Genomic DNA, 18,229 nt, shown 5'->3' on the forward strand with positions numbered 1-18,229 from the left:
GTTTATAGCTGTTTTTTCTCCCTGGAATTGCCTACCAATGTTCCCTCTGCTGTGGAGACTTGTGAGCAAAATTTCTACTTTGTGAGCCACTGGCATTAAAGCTGTGAGCGAGTGATTTGGCTACTGCATCAGTTAGTTTGCCTCTGGAGCCCTCCTTCCTGAGTGAAGAGAAAAATATGTCAGCCAGAGACTTAAAAGTTGTGAGCTAGCTCACACTAACTCAGCTTAGAGGGAACACTCCTGGTAACTGGAATGTGAATAGCTACATATTTTGTACTTCATCTATTACCAAACAGCTTTCCTTTTTGGCACTCTGGTACTTGTTGTGCTTGTTGTTGCTTTTCTCTCAACAAACCAGTTACTGAAAATAGATAAAATTGTGTTGAACTTCTGTCCTTTTTACCTGACATGGGTGGTATGCTTGTTTTCCCCCACGTGTGCCATCAGATAGGCTCGCCAGCTCTGAGTTGGCAATACCTTGGAGATTTTGGGGGTGGAGCCTGAGTGGTGGGTTTAGATTCAGAGGAATTAGCTGTGTTAGTCTGTTGTTGCAAAATAGTCCAAGAGTTCAAATAGCACCTTTAAGACTAACAAATAGCACCTTTAAGACTAACCTTTAAGACTAAGACTGAGTGGTGGGTGTGGCCTTATGACACACTTCCAGTGATGGCAGGGGGTGTGGCCTCATGACACACTTCCGGTGATGTCAGGGGATGTGGCATATGCTAATGAGTTATGCTAATGAGTTCCCCTAGCTCTTTTTCTACGAAACAACCCCTGAGCTACAGTATGAAGCAAACAAAGGAATGGGATGAATGTACTGCTTTGCATGCCACAAAACTGTAGGCTCAGTTATGTTTTTGCTGCATGGTCTTTACACTTCAATTCTGAACTAACAAATTAAAGCAATATGTAATTTACTTATTTCAAACTGACATTATTTCAAGATTTAAAGTATAACAATAGATTTCACTATTAAAGCAAGAAATAATGTTACAACCTTAACTACAGTTTTTGCTTAACCATAAAAAGCATGGTTATACTTTATATAATGGGTCATAAAAGCTAGAAGTAAAATCCGAACTGTAACCAGAAGTTATGGAATTAAAACAGTGAACTCAGCTTGAAAAGTAATGAAGACTGGGGCTGAGCAGATTCTCCCAGCTTCCTCCCACCTGGAATTCATTCACTCTTTACTCCTGGAGTTCCACTCAAACAATTTTCCATTAAATTCTGTGGCATCTAAGGAATAAAGAGAGAAAACAGTATTGCACTTACCTGTAACTGTTACTCATAGAGTTGTCTTCTGTGCAGGCACACGTGAGTTGTCTTCAGTGCAGGCACACACTGACCTGTGCTTGCACAGGCCAACCACCAGAAGATTCCTATCCAGCTTTGTCAAAAACTGAAGGGGAGGCCCCTCCCCAGAGCTGGAGGTGAGTTTTCCCACCAAAACAGTCACATGCTCCCAGGAGAAGCCCCTCCCTCAGTTCTCCAGCTGCCCAGAGCAGAGTAAAATGAGAGAGAGAGAACGAGAGAGAGAGAGAGAGAGAGAGAGAGAGAGAGAGAGAGAGAGAGAGAGAGAGAGAACGAGAATGCATGCTGACAGTGGAGAAGGGGGGAGGGAATGTGTGCCTGCACAGAAGACAATTCGATGAACAGCAGTTATAGTTAAGTGCAACACTGTTTTCATCTTTGGTCTTCTGTGCAGTCCCAACATTGGGAGACTGAAAACCTACTTACTCAGAGATGTGTGTGTGATGTTTTCCTATTGGAAGAGAGAATGCAGGAAAGCCTTGCCCACCAAAGCCTCCTTTCTGGCATCGATATAAATCACGTAGTGCTTCATGAAGGTCTCCGAAGATGACCACGATGCAGCCTTACATATCTCCATCAACGGTGTGCCATGCACAAATGCAGCTGATGCAGCCTGCGCTCTAGCCGAGTGCACCCAAACTGACAGCAGTCATGGTACTTCAGCCTCATCGTAGCACCACTGGATCATTCTTGTAATTCACCTAGAGATAGCCTGGGAAGACGCAGCTCTACCTTTCAAGGGACCAAAGTAACACATGAACAACCTCACCAATTTCCTGAGGGATTTGGTTCTATACAGATAATACAATAAAGCCCTATGAACATTTAACTTACACAGTTTCTTTTCTGCCTCTGAAGTGGGGAAAAAGAAGAAAACAAGCAAAACAATATCCTGTGAAAAACCAACCAGGGACACAACCTTTGGTAAGAAACTCAAACTAGGCTACACCAGCACCCTTTTGGGGTGGAACTTTATGAATGGAGGATGTGCCCTATATGGGCTGCCAACTCCTCCACTATCTTAGCCAATGTGATGGTGACCAGAAAAAGGACCTTAACTGACAATGCCTCAAGAGGAGGTAGCTAGGGGCTCAAATGGACCCAAGATCAACTTTGTTAGGTCTAAGAATAATGATCACTGAGGAACTATGAGTGATGAGGGAGGGAACATATTAGATAGGCCCTTGAGGAATAAACAGGAAGACCTGTGGGATGTTTGCCAGATATGACTGTCAAATGAACTTAACGGAGGAGATGAAAAGGCCAGACGCTGTAAGGGACAACAGATAATCAAAAACTAGGAGAAGAGGGAAAGAATCAGCTGATATTTATTTATTATTTTGATTTATACCCTGCCCTCCCCGCAAGCAGGCGCAGGGCATCTTACAGTAAGCTGAGCCTTCGAGGAGGGCGGGATATAAATCAATCAATCAATAAATAAATAAATAAACAAAAAATAATTGGTACCCTGTACCATAAAAGCCATGTACAAAATTTAAACAACTTACAACAACAAAATTAAGCATTAAAAACAGTCCAGCAATTAACAATTACAGTGCTAGTGATGGTACTCTTTGATGGTAATCATTGCATGATTCAGATGGCGTACTAACAATTTTATCGGCATCGATGATCTTCAGTTTGGTGCGATAATATAACGCAAATCCTCCCCGGGGCCAGAGCCAACCCAAAGCCACGGATGCTGGTGGTGGTGGTGGAGAAGTGGTGGCTCCTAATTGAAAGCCTGGTGGAAGAGCTCCATCTTGCAGGCCCTGCGGAACTGCAAAAGGTCCCGCAGGGCCCTTATCTCTTCCGGGAGCTCATTCCACCAGTGGGGAGCTGCCACTGAAAAGGCCCTGTCCCTGGTGGCCACAAGCCTGGCGCCCTTAGGGCCAGGAACGCTCAGTCAATGTTGTTTCCTGACCGTAGTGCTCGCTGGGGTATATATGGGGATAGGCAGGCCCGCAGGTATGTCGGACCCTGGCCATATAGGGCTTTAAAGGTCACCCTTAGACACTGGCCAAAGAGGAAAGCATTTCTATTTGCTAGTATAGGACAGTCTAGTAGAAGGTTTCCTAGTGTTAATTAGGACTTCTGCCACTTTGTCGAAAAAAACTACTCCAGAGGATTCAGTAGCCATGCTGTTAGGTGCAACCTAACACCTCGTAGTGAAGAGTGGAGCTGCAACACAGCAGGTCCAGCGCTGTTGGGAAGTGTACAAACCTCCCCTGAGAAGCCAACCATAGTGTTTGGAACTATGCCTATCTCAGTCAGAAGGGGGTCACTAATATACACCAAGTTTCCTCTGCCAGAATCTTGGCCAGTATCCCGGGAATTAGAGGGAATGGTGGGAAGGCATAGAACAGGGAGCCCTGCCATCTGATCTGGAATGCATCTCCCAAGGACATCCTGCTCTGGAGCAAAAACTCCTGGCCTTGGTGTTGCCCCTTGTGGCAAAAAGATCTACCTCTGGTGTTCCCCACTGGGCAAATATTGGTAGGAGACAGTCTAAGGCAAGGGACTATTCGTGGCCTTAGCTGTATATTCTGCTGAGGGCATCTCCCCTGGTGTTTTCGGACCCTGCAATATGGATGGCCTACAATGAAGCCCCCAGGGCAATAGAGCTAAATTACCTGCCAGAATTATTTCAGCCAAGGGAAGTTCTTCTTCTAGCCTTTCTAGAAAAGTAGTTAGTCATTTCCAATGTTGGGAAAGGGTTAATCTGTCTAATGAGTTGGGAACATATATATTCACAATAATCAAAGTAAGGTTATCAAGGACAAGCTTAATAGCTTGCTCAGTAGGGCTATCCAATTGTAACATAACGATTTCTACTTTTTAATACAAAGAAACAAACAGAGCCAAACCCACTTGAAAGTGACCCTTAGGGTTAATCCTATACCCTGGGAGGGAAAAGGATTTATACCCCTCAATCTGAATCTGATTTGGCGACCAGGTTTCCTGAAGGAGTATAATATCAAAATCATTAAGGTAACTTAGAAATTCAACATCCTTGGCCTTATTCCGCCAGCCGGCCACGTTCCAAGAGATGATCTTAATATCCAAAGTAGTAGAAAATTTAGATGAAGGTGGTGTAGAAGAATTTATGAGTCTCCTTTGGTTAGTTGTTTGAGGGTGCTGTTGGTGTCATAAAACACAGACCCATTGCTCATACCTCTTGATACGTTCTTGATTAATTCGCTTGTGCTTGGCCACACAATGTCTCCCTTACTGCTCAGGGGGAGATTCTCAGCCGTTCTTGAGGACATTTGAATTTTAGCTTCTATTAACGTCTCTGAGATTCCCTTGAGTTCTAGTTGGACTTCTGTAGTAGAAGTTAAATTGATCAGTGGAGAAGAAGGAGAGTTATGGTAGGGCATATCTGGGCTGTTTTTATTAAGGCTTGTTTTGGTGGCATCTGATCCATCTGCAGTCACTGCTTGTTCCCTGGTATCCCCTAGCGTCTGAAGCTTTGTTCTCACTGTCTCCAGTCTGTTGACTATCGCACCTTGAACCTCTTTTGGGAAATTTAGAAAAGTTTTTATCAGGTCATCCTCCAAGGAGTTATCAAGATTTATGCCTTCATGCACATAGACTGATGGGAATAACTTGTCTGCAGATTTAACTGCCCCATGGACTGGATTCATAATTGGAGCCTCCTCCCCCTGACAAGAGAGGTCCATTGGATCAGGCAGCAGGGAGATCAGATCATGCCCCCCTTTAGTCTCTTTATGTTTCTTGGCCAAGAGTGGTACAGGTTTCAGTGTATTTAAAAAGGCACGGGCTGGGAAGATCCCCTTACTCTTAAAACTTGCACTCTGCTTCATTATTAAAGATGGGATCCTCACACTGGAAAATGTGAGAAGGACCCGCTGCACCTGGTTTGGTTGGCTAATTATTTCTAGCTCTTTCAAATCAATTCCAAGAATTTTCAACTTAAGTAATAGGCTCAGATGATGTAACACCTCCTTTTTGTATTTCATAAGGGCAATCCACCTCGGTATTTACAAACTGACAAACATATTTTTTTGGCTGAAGGATCAAATGGAGTCTAGAGCTTTCATTACTCTCCTTATGTGACAAAGGGGAGTTCTAGAACCTCGTCTACAAATTTGCAAGGGTCAATCTGAAGTTTGCAAGACGGTTTTTTTTACAATCTTCCCATAACTCTGAGATCACTGATTTGGTGGCTAAATTTCTATGTTGTGCCACTAAGAGGAGAGGAATGTTTCAACTCCAGCAATGAAGGTTGTACCCTTTATCCCTTGATGATCTATGTTTTGTTGTGATGCCAATAAAGGTAGCTGACGGCAAAGGGGAGTCTGCTGAGGTCTCTTTACTCCTTGATGGGACGAAGACATTTGGAGGCATATTAGCACAGCTTACACAGCAACCAGGCTTTATCTCTTCGTATTTCATAGTCTTCCTCTCTGCCAACTTCTCGAGCGTCTCATTAATTCCATTTAAACATTCCAAAATATCTGTCACAGTCCTGAAAGTAAAATCTATTAACTTGGCCAACGTTCTTTCATCATGACAGCAGATATTTTCGTCATTTAAAGAAACAGTCTTTGTTGCTGTAACTTCCGGCTCTCTCTTTCTCTTCTGCTAGAATTGCATATTTATTTAAAGTTGGAATATTATATGCAATAGTTTCGGGGGGGGGGGAGTCAGCTATCTGGGTTTGTTTGCTTGCCAGGGGAGAGATTCCTTCACCGTCTCACAGGCGTTTTGGCCGTTTTCCAACACTCATTACAGTTTTGTTTATGGCAATCAGACTCAGAAACTTTCAACAGCTATTAAGCAGTAGAGATAGAGTCACCACTGAAGATAAATCCGAGTATCCCAAAACCTGACAGAAATGAGAGGCAATTGCCAGTTCCCTAATACTGATGTCCTCTTGGCAAAGCAAAAGAGACACCATGCCCCCTTGGTGATGGATATAAACCATAGCTGTTGTGTTATCAATCTGGATCTGAACAACTTTGTGCCCAACAAAAACTGAGAAAGAGTTAATAGCCTAACATATAGCTTACAGCTCTAACACGTTAATGTGAAGTAATCTTTCTGAGGGGAGCCACCTGCCCTGCGCCAAACAGGGGCCACAATGTGCACCTCATCCCTCTAAGGAGGCATCAGTGGTGCTAATTACTTGAGGTTGTTGATGACCAAAGGGCCCCCCTGTGGATAGGTTATCCTCACCCAAACAACACTGTAACTGTAACTTATTGCACATGGTAAGGAAAACCTCTGTGCCCGAGAATGTCTGGTGGGGTTAAACTTCCTAACAAACCAGTTCTCATTTTGAAATGTGTGTAAGGGATGGTAGCCACTGTGGAGGCATAAGGCCTAATAATTTCTGGGGAAAATCAGCAGACTGGTAACAGTTCCTAGAAACACCTGCTACCGTGGCCCTAATGCTGTTTGCCCTATTCCCAGGTAAAGACTTTCCTTCCTGAGGAGTCTAAGAGGTATCCAATGAAAAGCACCTGTCAAGTACATATCAGTTTTGATTTCTCCATACTAACCCTCAAGCTCAAGCTTTCCAATGTCTCAAGTATCAATGACACATTCTTTTCAGTACGGGGAGAAATTAGCCAGTCATCAAGGAAGGGGTAGATAACACACCCTAAAGATCTAAGATACGCTGCCACTATGGCCATATACTTTGTAAATACACATGGGGCTGTGGTGAGCTTTAAGAGGAGTACCATATATTGGTATATGTGACCCATAAACTTAATATGCAGGAACTTGTGATACTCTGGATGAATAGACACATGAAAGTGTGTGTCTTTCAAATCTAGAACAGTGAATGATTAGTTTAATTCCAAAAAGGATAACACAGCAGAGGTAGTTAACAGCAGAGGTAGTTAACATCTTAAACTTCTTAACAACTAGAAAACAGTTAAGACACCTTAAATCTCAAATAGGCCTGAGACCTCCATCTTTCTTTCCTTGGCCATAAGGGCTTCCAGCTCAGAGCCAAGCTCAGGCATGACATTATCCAAGGCAGCCGGAAGGTTCTCCTAAGGAAAGAAACTCTACAGACTCTAACCAAAATGAACAATAGCCAGCACCCAAGAATCAGACGTCAGGCATTGCCAATTGGGGTGGAAGGAAGGTAACCTGTTCAAAAAGAAAGGCTGACTCCTCGGCAGTCAGAAAGGGGCCCTTTGGCCCACTAAAGTGTCCTTAGAGGACTGTTGCTGCTGATGGTAGGGTCTGTGTCTAAGTTGCTGCTGAGGAAACTGAAAAATTCTTTGCTGAAGATACTGCATGCAGTGGTTTGTTGTTGTTGTTCAGTCACACAGTCGAGTCCGACTCTTCGCGACCCCATGGACAAGATCACGCCAGGCCCTCCTGTTTTCCGCCGTCCTCTGAAGTTGGCTCAATTTCATGTTCGTTGCATCTATGACACTGTCTAACCATCTCATCCTTTGCCGTCCCCGTCTTCTTTGACCTTCAATCTTTCCCAGCATCAGGGTCTTCTCCAGGGAGTGCTCCCTTCTCATTTGGTGGCCAAAGTATTTGAGCTTCAGTTTCATTATCTGGCCTTCCAGGGAACAGTCAGGGTTGATTTCTTTTAGGATTAACTGATTTGATCTTCTTGCCGTCCAAGGGACTCTCAAGAGTCTTCTCCAGCACCATAGTTCAAAAGAATCTATTCTTCGGCGCTCGGCCTTCCTTATAGTCCAACTCTCGCAGCCATACATGACTACTGGGAATATCATTGCTTTGACCATGCGGACTTTTGTTGGCAGGGTGATGTCTCTACTTTTTATCATGCTGTTTAGGTTCGCCATCGCTTTCCTCCCAAGGAGCAGGCGTCTTTTAATTTCATGGCTGCTGTCACAGTCTGCGGTGATCTGGGATCCCAGGAACGTGAAGTCTGTCACTACTTCCACGACTTCCCCTTCTATTTGCCAAGGAGTGATGGGGCCGGATGTCATGATCTTAGTTTTTTTGATGTTGAGCTTCAAGCCCACTTTTGCGCTCTCCTCTTTCACTCTGAGCAAGAGGCTCTTTAGGTCCTCTTCACTTTCTGCCATTAGAGTGGTATCGTCTGCATATCTGAGGTTGTTGATCTTTTTCCCAGCAAACTTAATTCCCCCTTGTGATTTATCCAGGCCAGCATTTCGCATGATGTACTCTGCATATGTATTAAATAAGCAAGGTGACCATATACATCCTTGTCGTACTCCTTTTCCTATGGTAAACCAATCAGTTGTTCCATATTTGGTTCTGTTGTTTCTTGACCCTTATACAGGTTTCTCAAGAGACATGTGAGGTGGTCTGGTACTCCCATCTCTTTAAGGACCTGCCATAGTTTGTTGTGATCCACACAGTCAAAGGCTTTAGCATAGTCAATGAAGCAGAAGTAGATGTTTTTCTGGTACTCTCTTGCTTTCTCCATAATCCAGCGAATATTGGCAATTAGATCTACCTCTACGAAACCCAGCTTGTACTTGTGGCAGTTCTCTATCCACGTACTGTTGAAGCCTAGCTTGTAGGATCTTTAGCATGACCTTGCTAGCGTGTGATGAGTGCAATTGTGTGATAGTTTGAACATTCCTTGGCATTGCCCTTCTTTGGGATTGGAGTGTATACTGACCTTTTCCAATCCTGTGGCCACTGTTGCATTTTCCAAATTAAATTTCCAAATTAATTTAATTCCAAATTAAATTAGCATGCAGTGGTACAAGTGTGAAAATTGGTAACAGTTGTACAGGTGATATTGAGGCCTCGTAAAGGTTCTCTGGCAGGAGGTGCACAGATGTTGAAGGAGCAGACTACTTATGTTTATTAATTTGCAAAAGGATGTCATCCGTCTTCACTGAGAAGAGACTAGCACCTTCAAAATGCAGGTCTTCTATCTTCTGATGGGTTTCCACTGATAAGGCAGTGGAATGAAGACATGCATGTGTGTGGAGCACCACAGCTGAAACCATAATCCAGGCAGATGAGTCTGCCACGTGTCTCACAGCGCTGTTCTGTTGTTTGGACAAATGAAGGGCTACTGCTTAAAGAAGCTTGGCAAGTGACTTTTTGTTATCTGGTAAGAGGTCGATCTAAGCCAACATTCTTTCCCATAAAAAAATTGGTAGCCACCCATTATGGCTGCATAGTTGGCAATTCTAAGATGAAGAGCCAAAGAAGAATATGAATTTCTACTAATCATGTCATTTCACACTCTTCCCTGTCAGCAGGGGAACAATGTACACCTCGTCAATAACGAGCCTGCATTTCCTCTGCAATGAGGGATGACAGAGCTGGGTGCATGAAAAGGAAGGGACAACCCTCCTGTAGCACTCTATAAAGGTTTTTGACCCTCTTTGAAGTAGCAGAGACACTAGCTGGTTTTTCCCAATAGGGTATTGGAAATGTCCAAAATCCCTGTTATCATGGGAAAGGCTATCGTTCCCGATAAGTTAGAGTAGAGCCTCCCCAATATCTTACCTTTTGGTTTAGGAACCAATGCAGTGACTTGAATTTCCAACGTCTCAGCCATTCTGATAATTTGTTCTGCATATAGTTGAAGGTCCTCATTAAGTGAAACCGGGTCCATACTCCCCTCTGGTGAGGGATTGGAGGGTGGATCGGAGCTCTATTCCAATGGGGTTCTCGAAGACAGGAAATCCAGAATCAGAACTGAAACTGGTGCTGGAACTGATGACATTGAATCTACAGGAACTGGTAGGGACACCTGAACCAGAGAGTGGTGAGGGACAAAATGTTGCTTGTCACGGTGCCTTTCTCTATGCTTGGACTTTACCCTTACCTTCTTAGGGAGCAGTTCAGAAGTGGAGCTAGACTAGGGGTTTTGAACTCATTTATTATGAGGGCCAGATCTGACCTAAATGTCACTTTGCTGGGCTGGGCAATGCCATAAAATGTAACATGAGGTACCAGAAATATGAAATTTATGCTGAATGACAATAGCAGGTGAATAACAATAGCAGGCTTTTTTAAAAAATTAGTTTCTAAAATTCACTTATTAAAAAGGTATGGCCATTGATTCAACTTGTCTCTCTTAAAAATGGAATTTCTCTTTGATTTCTCCTTAGTAAGGTCAGCCCTTGTAACTGTCTCAAGTTACACACCATATGCCAGTGTAGTAGGAAGAGACAGACACTGCGCCTCTGAGCATGTACAGAATAAAATTTAAAACTCTGCAGAACCTCCATTCCTGCCCTCCCCTCCCCATTAGAAACAGACTCCAAATTACTAAAAAGGGGGGGGAAAACAGATCGTGGGATTTCAGGGAGAAACAGGGAAAAGAGGAATCAAGAGGGGGAAAAGCATGGATTTCCAACAACACTCACTCCCCCAGAGGTGTGCACTTTGATTAGCAGCCATAAACTGAAATCTCTGCAGACCCTTTGCTTCGAAGCAAATCCCATTCACTTTGGGAGGGCTTACTTACAAGTAGGCAAACAGATGATCACCCCCTTTCATACCACTGGCATAGAGATGTAAAATTTCCGGAAATTTTGAAGCTCGGAAAAACCCCGTTTTTTCCCCAGTTTTTTTTTTTCCGGGAAAAAACGGAAATTTTCGGAAAAATTGAAAAAATGCTACATTGGCATTTCTTTTGTCTTTTCTAGATTGAAAGTCATTCTGTTACTTTAGGAACATAAAATATGACTATGGACATTTTACTTGGCATGAAATTATCACAACTAGCACATTAAAAATATAGTGTATCCAAACAATTATTACAAACAGACTACCCACCCACATGCAAAAACAAAACTGAAACCTTTTTATTTTCTTCTGACAATAGCATCTCCTTGTTGGAGTGTATGTAAGTATCCAGCATGTACAACTGTAAATAGATGAAACCAATCTAGATGACAGGTGTCAGTGTTAATTGACTGTCAGTAGAACAGGAATGAACAGGTTGGAACATGTCCTGAGCTGGAGTCTAGTCACAGTGACTCAGCGGCAATATGATTGGTTGTCAGATGTATATAAGTGTACAGTTTCCTAGCATTGTGTGCCTGATGGAATATGAACTGCTTGGCGAAGCACTTTGCTGGAAAATACTCTGCTTATACATAAAACCACTGTATATAGTTGCACACTATACCTGACTCTGTGTGGTGATTATAGCAGTACCCCAGTGTGGCGATATTGGACTGGGTGGTACCAAACGGAGACCTGGGATGCAGTGACGCCAACCGCGAACCCCCCCCCCCCCATAAAAAAAAACTCTAAAATTTTAAAAAAAAAAAAAAAGGGAAAGCAACAGATCGTGGGATTTCAGGGAGAAACTGGAGAAAGAAGAATCAAGAGAAAAAATGCATGGATTTCCAACAACACTCACTCCCCCAGAGGTGTGCACTTTGATTAGCAGCCATAAACTGAAATCTCTGCAAACCCTTTGCTTGGAAGCAAATCCCATTCACTTTGGGAGGGCTTACTTACAAGTAGGCAAACAGATGATCACCCCCTTTCATACCACCCACATTTTGCACAGTCACACATCAGACTGCTATTGTTTTTCTCCAAGCTAGAGGCTAAGAAGACTCGACCCTTGAGTGGTTGAAAGTGGCCCTGGGATGGACTTCCTCCTGTTCTCCCTCCCCCTTCCCTTCCCTCGCTTTGCATTGCCATCCTCCGCCTGTCTCCTCTCTGGGTGGCGACTGCAACTCAATAGCTGTGCTGCAGGGAGCAATATGTGGCCCTGGTGTATGCTCACTCTTGTGTGGGGGGGGTTGTATCTGACTCACCCAGCCACCTCAAAACTCCTGCAGTTCTGGCTGTGCCTTCGGGGGGGGATATGAGCAACGAGAGGGGAAAGCAAGAAGCTCACCGCATTCTGTGCAAGCCAGCATCGGATTGATCCCCAGTAAATAAAAGCTGGGGGGGGGGAGAGAATCATCTCGCTTTAAAGCAAAGGGATTGAGGCTGTCTTTCAAAAGCCCACCCACCTTGCAGATGCCTCAATCAGCTTGTGCAATGCACTGATCAGCTGGCCCTGGTAGGGAGGCTTTTTTTCCTTGGGGATGGGAGCGACCTGAAGTGGCTGGTCGGGGGAGCTGAAGGGGCACGCACGGTGGCAGTAGCCACTACCTGCTGAATGCAGAAGACTTTTTCCTACGCAGGGAGGGCTGGTGTGTGTCCGCATGTGTATGTGTGAGTGTTTGTGTGGAGAGGGGGGTGTCTCTCCCTCCCTCCCTCTTTTAAATCTCTGTGTCCAGCCTTGAGTTGCCTGTTGATTGCCTTCTCAGCAATCGAGACCCAGACCTTGTGGTGTAGGAACTACAAATCCAGAGGGTCCCAGTTCCATCTTAGCAGCTGGTGGGGGAAGTCCTTGTCAGCAGCCTCTCTCTCCTTCCCTCCCCCTCCCTCATCCCCAAAGGAGGAGAAAGGAGTGGACCTTAGCCAATGGAGAGAAGGTGGGGTTGGGTTTATTCTCTCAGGCACGATTGAAGGAGCTGGTAGAAAGCAATGTGCGAAGCAGTAGCAGCCCCACAGAAGGACGTGGGAGAGAACTGGCCTTTCCAGGATTCTTATCTGGCCCATGAGCAACTGGTGCAAGGGAGGGAACAGAAGGCTGCTTGGGGGGGAGTGGGTGGAGCAGAACCCCTTCACTTCAGTGGCAGCCTTACTGATAAGTTTGGAGTCACTGCAGCAGCATTCATGCTGCCTTAGGGCTCCAAGGCGACATTACATGCCTCTCTGCTTGGCCTGCAGCTCAAGGGATGCTGTCCCAGATGACCACGGGGATCAGCATTTGTACATAAGGGGGTGCAGACACTCCTCTGCTGGGGTCTGCTGGTGGCCAGCACTACCATTGTATTTGCAGGCCCCATGCAGCGGCTGTGGTTTGGCCCATGCAGGGCATTCTTCAGCAGTTTCTTCCACATATCAGGGGCCTAGTACTGCCACTGTGCATGAGACTTGACAGCTGTTGACAAAGTCCTGTTTTGTTCTCCTCCCCCCAGCAAGTGGCATTCATACGAACGTCTATTCAGCCATCAAGACTAATGGACTTATACTCCACAAATATGTCTGGTTCTTTCATATAGCAACCCACATTAATAGCCTGTGTCAGTGCATTCCTTAAGTTAATTAAACAGTTTGAGAAGAAGTACTTTCTTGGAGAAAATCGGGGGGGACTCAAAAGCAAAACCCCACTTTCACTGGAAATCCCTTAGATTAAATTTCAACCAGAGGGGCAACATGATGGTGAAGGACCAAGAATCAGTTATAGAATCTACATGAACAGGAATCTTCAATAATTTCTAATGAAGATAAAGTAATAGGGCATCCCTTAATCTCCATCAAGGAAATGGGCAGAGGAAGGTCTAAACCCAACTGGCTGGACCCTGTTAGAAGGTACAAATTTGAAATATGATGGCAATTTTAATTTTCAGATATTCCCCCTCAATCTAATGCCAAAGTAGTTTTTATATTTAAAACCCTTAATATGAGGCTAAGTATGAGAAACCTGCACCTAATAGCATGGACTCAAGCTTTAAAACAGATTATAGTTGATCTGTATTGACATCCTACTAACTGTGGAATAGATACAGTACATGGACATCTATCAAAGCAGCTGAATGTTCTCTCAACCTGGTAAATGGCTATTCCTTCCGGTTTTTCTCTTTATAGCAGACACTGCACTTGTTCATATCCAGAAAGACTTTTTCTAAACAGAGACTCAGTTACCTACTTATGATTAAAGTCAGTACTAAGTAGTGAAATTGTGAGGTTATATTGCTGAAGACAACTGTAATAACACCTGAGTTGTACACCACAATCCTACTATCAAAAGAATAGTCAATGATTTTTTTTTTATTTTGCTAATCATATACTCCACTGAAATTGCATGTATAAATCTATGCTACCATTTTGCCACTGATGATGATGGCAGCACGTTCCTTAAATTTGGCATGCTTGAAATATTAGCAAAGAACAACAAAAAACAACTGTGAGCTGAATTTCCCACAACATATTCACAAAGGAGACTTCATCAAAGTGAAATGCATCTATTGTCTGAAATAAATCTATCCATATAATCCATCATAGGAAAATGCAGAAGCCAAAGAATAAATATACAAGATAAATATCCAAAAAGTCCAACACTTTTCCTAGGTAATTTTTCCAGTGTTTCAGACTTCTGGTCCTTCCTCAGGAACAAAGAACAACTACTGAGAGTCTCACTCCATCTCCTTTTAAGATAATACTCTTCTATTACTTCAACATTGGGCAAGGTCTCCTTAGCTCTAATCAACACCCCTAAAGGCTGCTTCAATGTATCCAGACCAAAACATGATTCAGAGTGGATTCAACAGTCAATTAAATGGAATCTTTTAAAGCAAGAATGCATTAATGACAAAGGAGGAGAGGTTAGGTTAGGGTTAGTGGTTACTTTTTTGTTGTAGAAATCACAACCATGGTTATACCAGATTTATTTATATGCTACAAAATTTTGACATGCCTTTAATAAAATTATAAGAAACAATGAAAAGTTCATGATTAGGTTTTGTAGTAGCAATAATTAGAAAAGATGTTTACTAAAATGCAAACCTAAAGGCTGAAAATCTAACTCCTAAATTCTGGAGTTGGCTCCTACAGCTAGAGAAAATCTGTTAAGGCCTGAGTTAAGTTTTTTTGTAATTAGCAGAAAGGTCAAACCTGCTGATGATTAAAGTATTGTTTTCTTGGTTTAATAAAAATAATGCTTTATAATTACTTGACAGTATTCGACTAGTCAGTCAAATTGCCATCTCCAATGTAGCCTTTGCTTTTGGAAAAGCTTTAAACAGGATATGGTAGAGCATTATAGAAACATTTTAAATAAATGCTTGTGGCCTTAGCACAATGTCCAAAACAACCCTATGGCTTATATTTATTATCTAAATGAAATCTTTATCTGCAGATTGCAGAGATAGCATCTTGCTGTAACACCTGAGCACATTATAATTACCCCGCAAATTGCACAACCAATATTACTCTAATTGTGATCAAAATCAGTCAATATCATCCTAATAGAAATAACTGCTCCTAAGGCATCCCAAACCTGCAGCCTAAGGCATCCTAAGGCATCCTAAACCTGCAGCCTTCCTTTCAGATATTGAAAGACTGAAACCTGACCCTAAAATCTGCATTATTATACATATATAATTTATACATACAAAAGCAAATGTAAAGACATATTTATAATACTTTTTTTTTTTTGCCTGATAAGGCAAAATGTCCATACTTGGGGTTGGATTCAACAATGTACAAGCAGAAAGGAAAATGCTTGTATTGCAGTTCCACCTGTCCAAGCAGTAGAGCAACGGCTGCAGTAAGACAGCACTCTAACATAACTTTAACAAAATAACTACATGCAAATGGAGCAATGGAACACACAACAGATGGGTCACATGTTTTCATTTAATTTGGTTTTGAAGTTGTATTGGAACAACTACTTTATACTCTGTCTCATGAATGTGGGGGGGACTTGGGACACATTGTTTTCACTTAGGGCAAGCAGGCAAGCAAGGACTCATTTTAGGGCTTCCATTTTCACAAGGACTGTTGAGCACACAGAAATCTTCAGTGGAATCCGAACCATTCAGCTTATCTGAGAATGCCTGACATTATGGACTGCGCTACTGATTTCAACATTTAAAAAGAATCTAAATAAACAGGAAAAACTGATTCGAACCCAAGCAGAACAAAGTAAACAAGAACTTCCCTCCTTCCCTGTTGCAGCTTTGTTGTACCTGCCAGGATCAGGAGACTGTCAAGAATTGCAAAAGGCACAACATGGGTGACTGCAGTGGGAGGTGGAATTGGTGGGAACTCTCCCTCTACACAATGGAAATGCAACTTGCACAACTGGGAGAAGAACTGGGATTCTGTCCATTGTTTTCTTACTAGAAAACAGGTATTTATTTGTTGTCTCGAAAATCGATATGTTAAACAGCCCAGTCTTGTCTGTTGCCCCTTAAACTAAGCCCTAGGCAGTTTATACTTGTGATTATAGCTTTCTGAGCCCAATCCTTCAGACAAATCAAGAATCATAATTTATCCTATCTGGGAACTTCCATGAAATGATCAGCATTCAAATATAGCTCTCATGGCTAGAGAAATATTGAGATGGGGAAAAAAAAGAAGGTAAGTAGGAGTGAAATGAGGAAGTAGAAGAGTAAGTAGTACTGGAAAATTCAGATAATAAAATTATAATCTGTAAATTTATAGCATTTTTGCTAAGTCTACAACATGTTTCACATAACAATCAGTAAGAAAGGCCATTATTATCATCCTCACACCAAATATCTGGCATGTGGGATTGGGTTTGAGGACTGCTTAACACATGGAACACTATAGTAACTTAGAAAGAACTGGATCTGGTTCAAAGACTATTTGAATTTAAAGCTTTCAAACTTAATGGAAGTTCTTTTAGTCTTTTCTGGCTGCTTGTCTTTGAGTCTCTTCTGTGTAAAATATATGACAAAAACATGGTTTGTATTTCATATTTCCCTCTGTGAAGGCTGCCATCACCTCTCCCTTTTTTCTGCTTCCTTCTCTTCTTTCCACCCTCCAGCCAACGTACTGTTATCTGTCCCCCGTCACCCAGTGAGTTTCAAGAGTGGTGATTTGAACCTTGGTCTCCCAGAACTCTAATCATAATACCACACTGGCTTGGGGGAGGAGGGCTGTTGAACGGTAGTGAGCAGCCAGTCCTGGGTAAGTCATGCAACTTGCATGCTATCAAGTCACCTATGTTTGCTGCCAAGCCTGGCCCCAACTGAGTCCTCCCTCAGAGGCCAAAACAGCCCTGGAAAGGGCCCTGCTACACCACCACCGTTCCTTTTACTGACCAAGACTTCAACTGCAGTACTGTTGTGGTTGTCTAGCAACAACCACAGAGGGCATTTGTTTCTTAAAGTGACAGGTATTGTTTCTATTACTTGTGGGGGTCCTCCCTCAGAGAGAATTTTCTGCAAACCTGGGGTGGTTTTTCAGGTTTGTAGAAAGATCTGTCTTGACTGTTCATGGCTCCATTCTCCATATTTAGTATCTACAGATTTGGCTGTGCTGACAAGATATACTGATATATTTATTGGTTCCTTTCTAGGTTTGTTTTGTTAAATCGCTCTTTGAGAAGACATAATTTGGACTATTCTTGTTGTATATACGTATGCTGCTCATTTAGAATTTAAGAAATATTGCCTAATGTCACCCAATGTGGTAAGATTTCAGCCACATGGAGTTCTCAATTTATAGTCTTTTTCACAGAAATAGGATAGAAATAGAAATAGTTATGCTATTTCTATCTATCCTATAGTTTTCTATATTTCTATTCTATCCTATAGAAATAGGATAGAAAGCAAAAACTATGAAATATGAAAGTGACAAATGATGTTGGCAAGAGAAAAAACTGACAAATATCCTAGGAAAGAAAGAGATAGTGTTAGAATCAACAGAGATTAAAACAACTAGTAACCATCTTTTTAAAATGCAGTAAACCGCAGAAACTCTCAAAGACAGCTATGCTAGTACCATTAGAATGGTATGGAAGCCAAAAGGAAATTTTTACAATAAGTGAAAAAGGGTACCGATCCCTAAAGAAGAATATACGTGCACTACCACTCATGTATTTAGCAACAGCAGTATGTAAGTTATTGATTTACTAAAGATCATATCAGGAAATCAAAGCAATACAACATCTGTCAATGTGAACTGTATCTGTACAATACACATATTTTAGAAGAAAAGGAGAAAGCACACTGTGTCCCAAGTACTGCTGGTAGACAAAGCAAGAAAACAACACTATAATGAGATTAGAATTATGGATAGTAGGGGAAGAAGGCAAATGTCAGGTCATCAAAAGCGTCTCACAGAATAATTGGACACAATATGTGAATTCAACTGAGATTCATTCCAACAGTTCATAAGAAAATCA

General features: G+C 42.5%; 1 protein-coding gene across 1 annotated transcript in view; it reads right to left on the reverse strand.

Annotated features, from left to right (window-relative positions):
- RFX3 (regulatory factor X3) overlaps positions 1 to 18,229 on the reverse strand; it is a 288,648-nt gene that overhangs the window by 220,368 nt on the left and 50,051 nt on the right. The gene's annotated exons all lie outside the window — the stretch shown is intronic.

This window comes from Gekko japonicus, unplaced genomic scaffold (assembly GCF_001447785.1).
Source record: "Gekko japonicus isolate JY-2015 unplaced genomic scaffold, Gekko_japonicus_V1.1 scaffold31, whole genome shotgun sequence".
NCBI classification, from domain to species: domain Eukaryota; kingdom Metazoa; phylum Chordata; class Lepidosauria; order Squamata; family Gekkonidae; genus Gekko; species Gekko japonicus.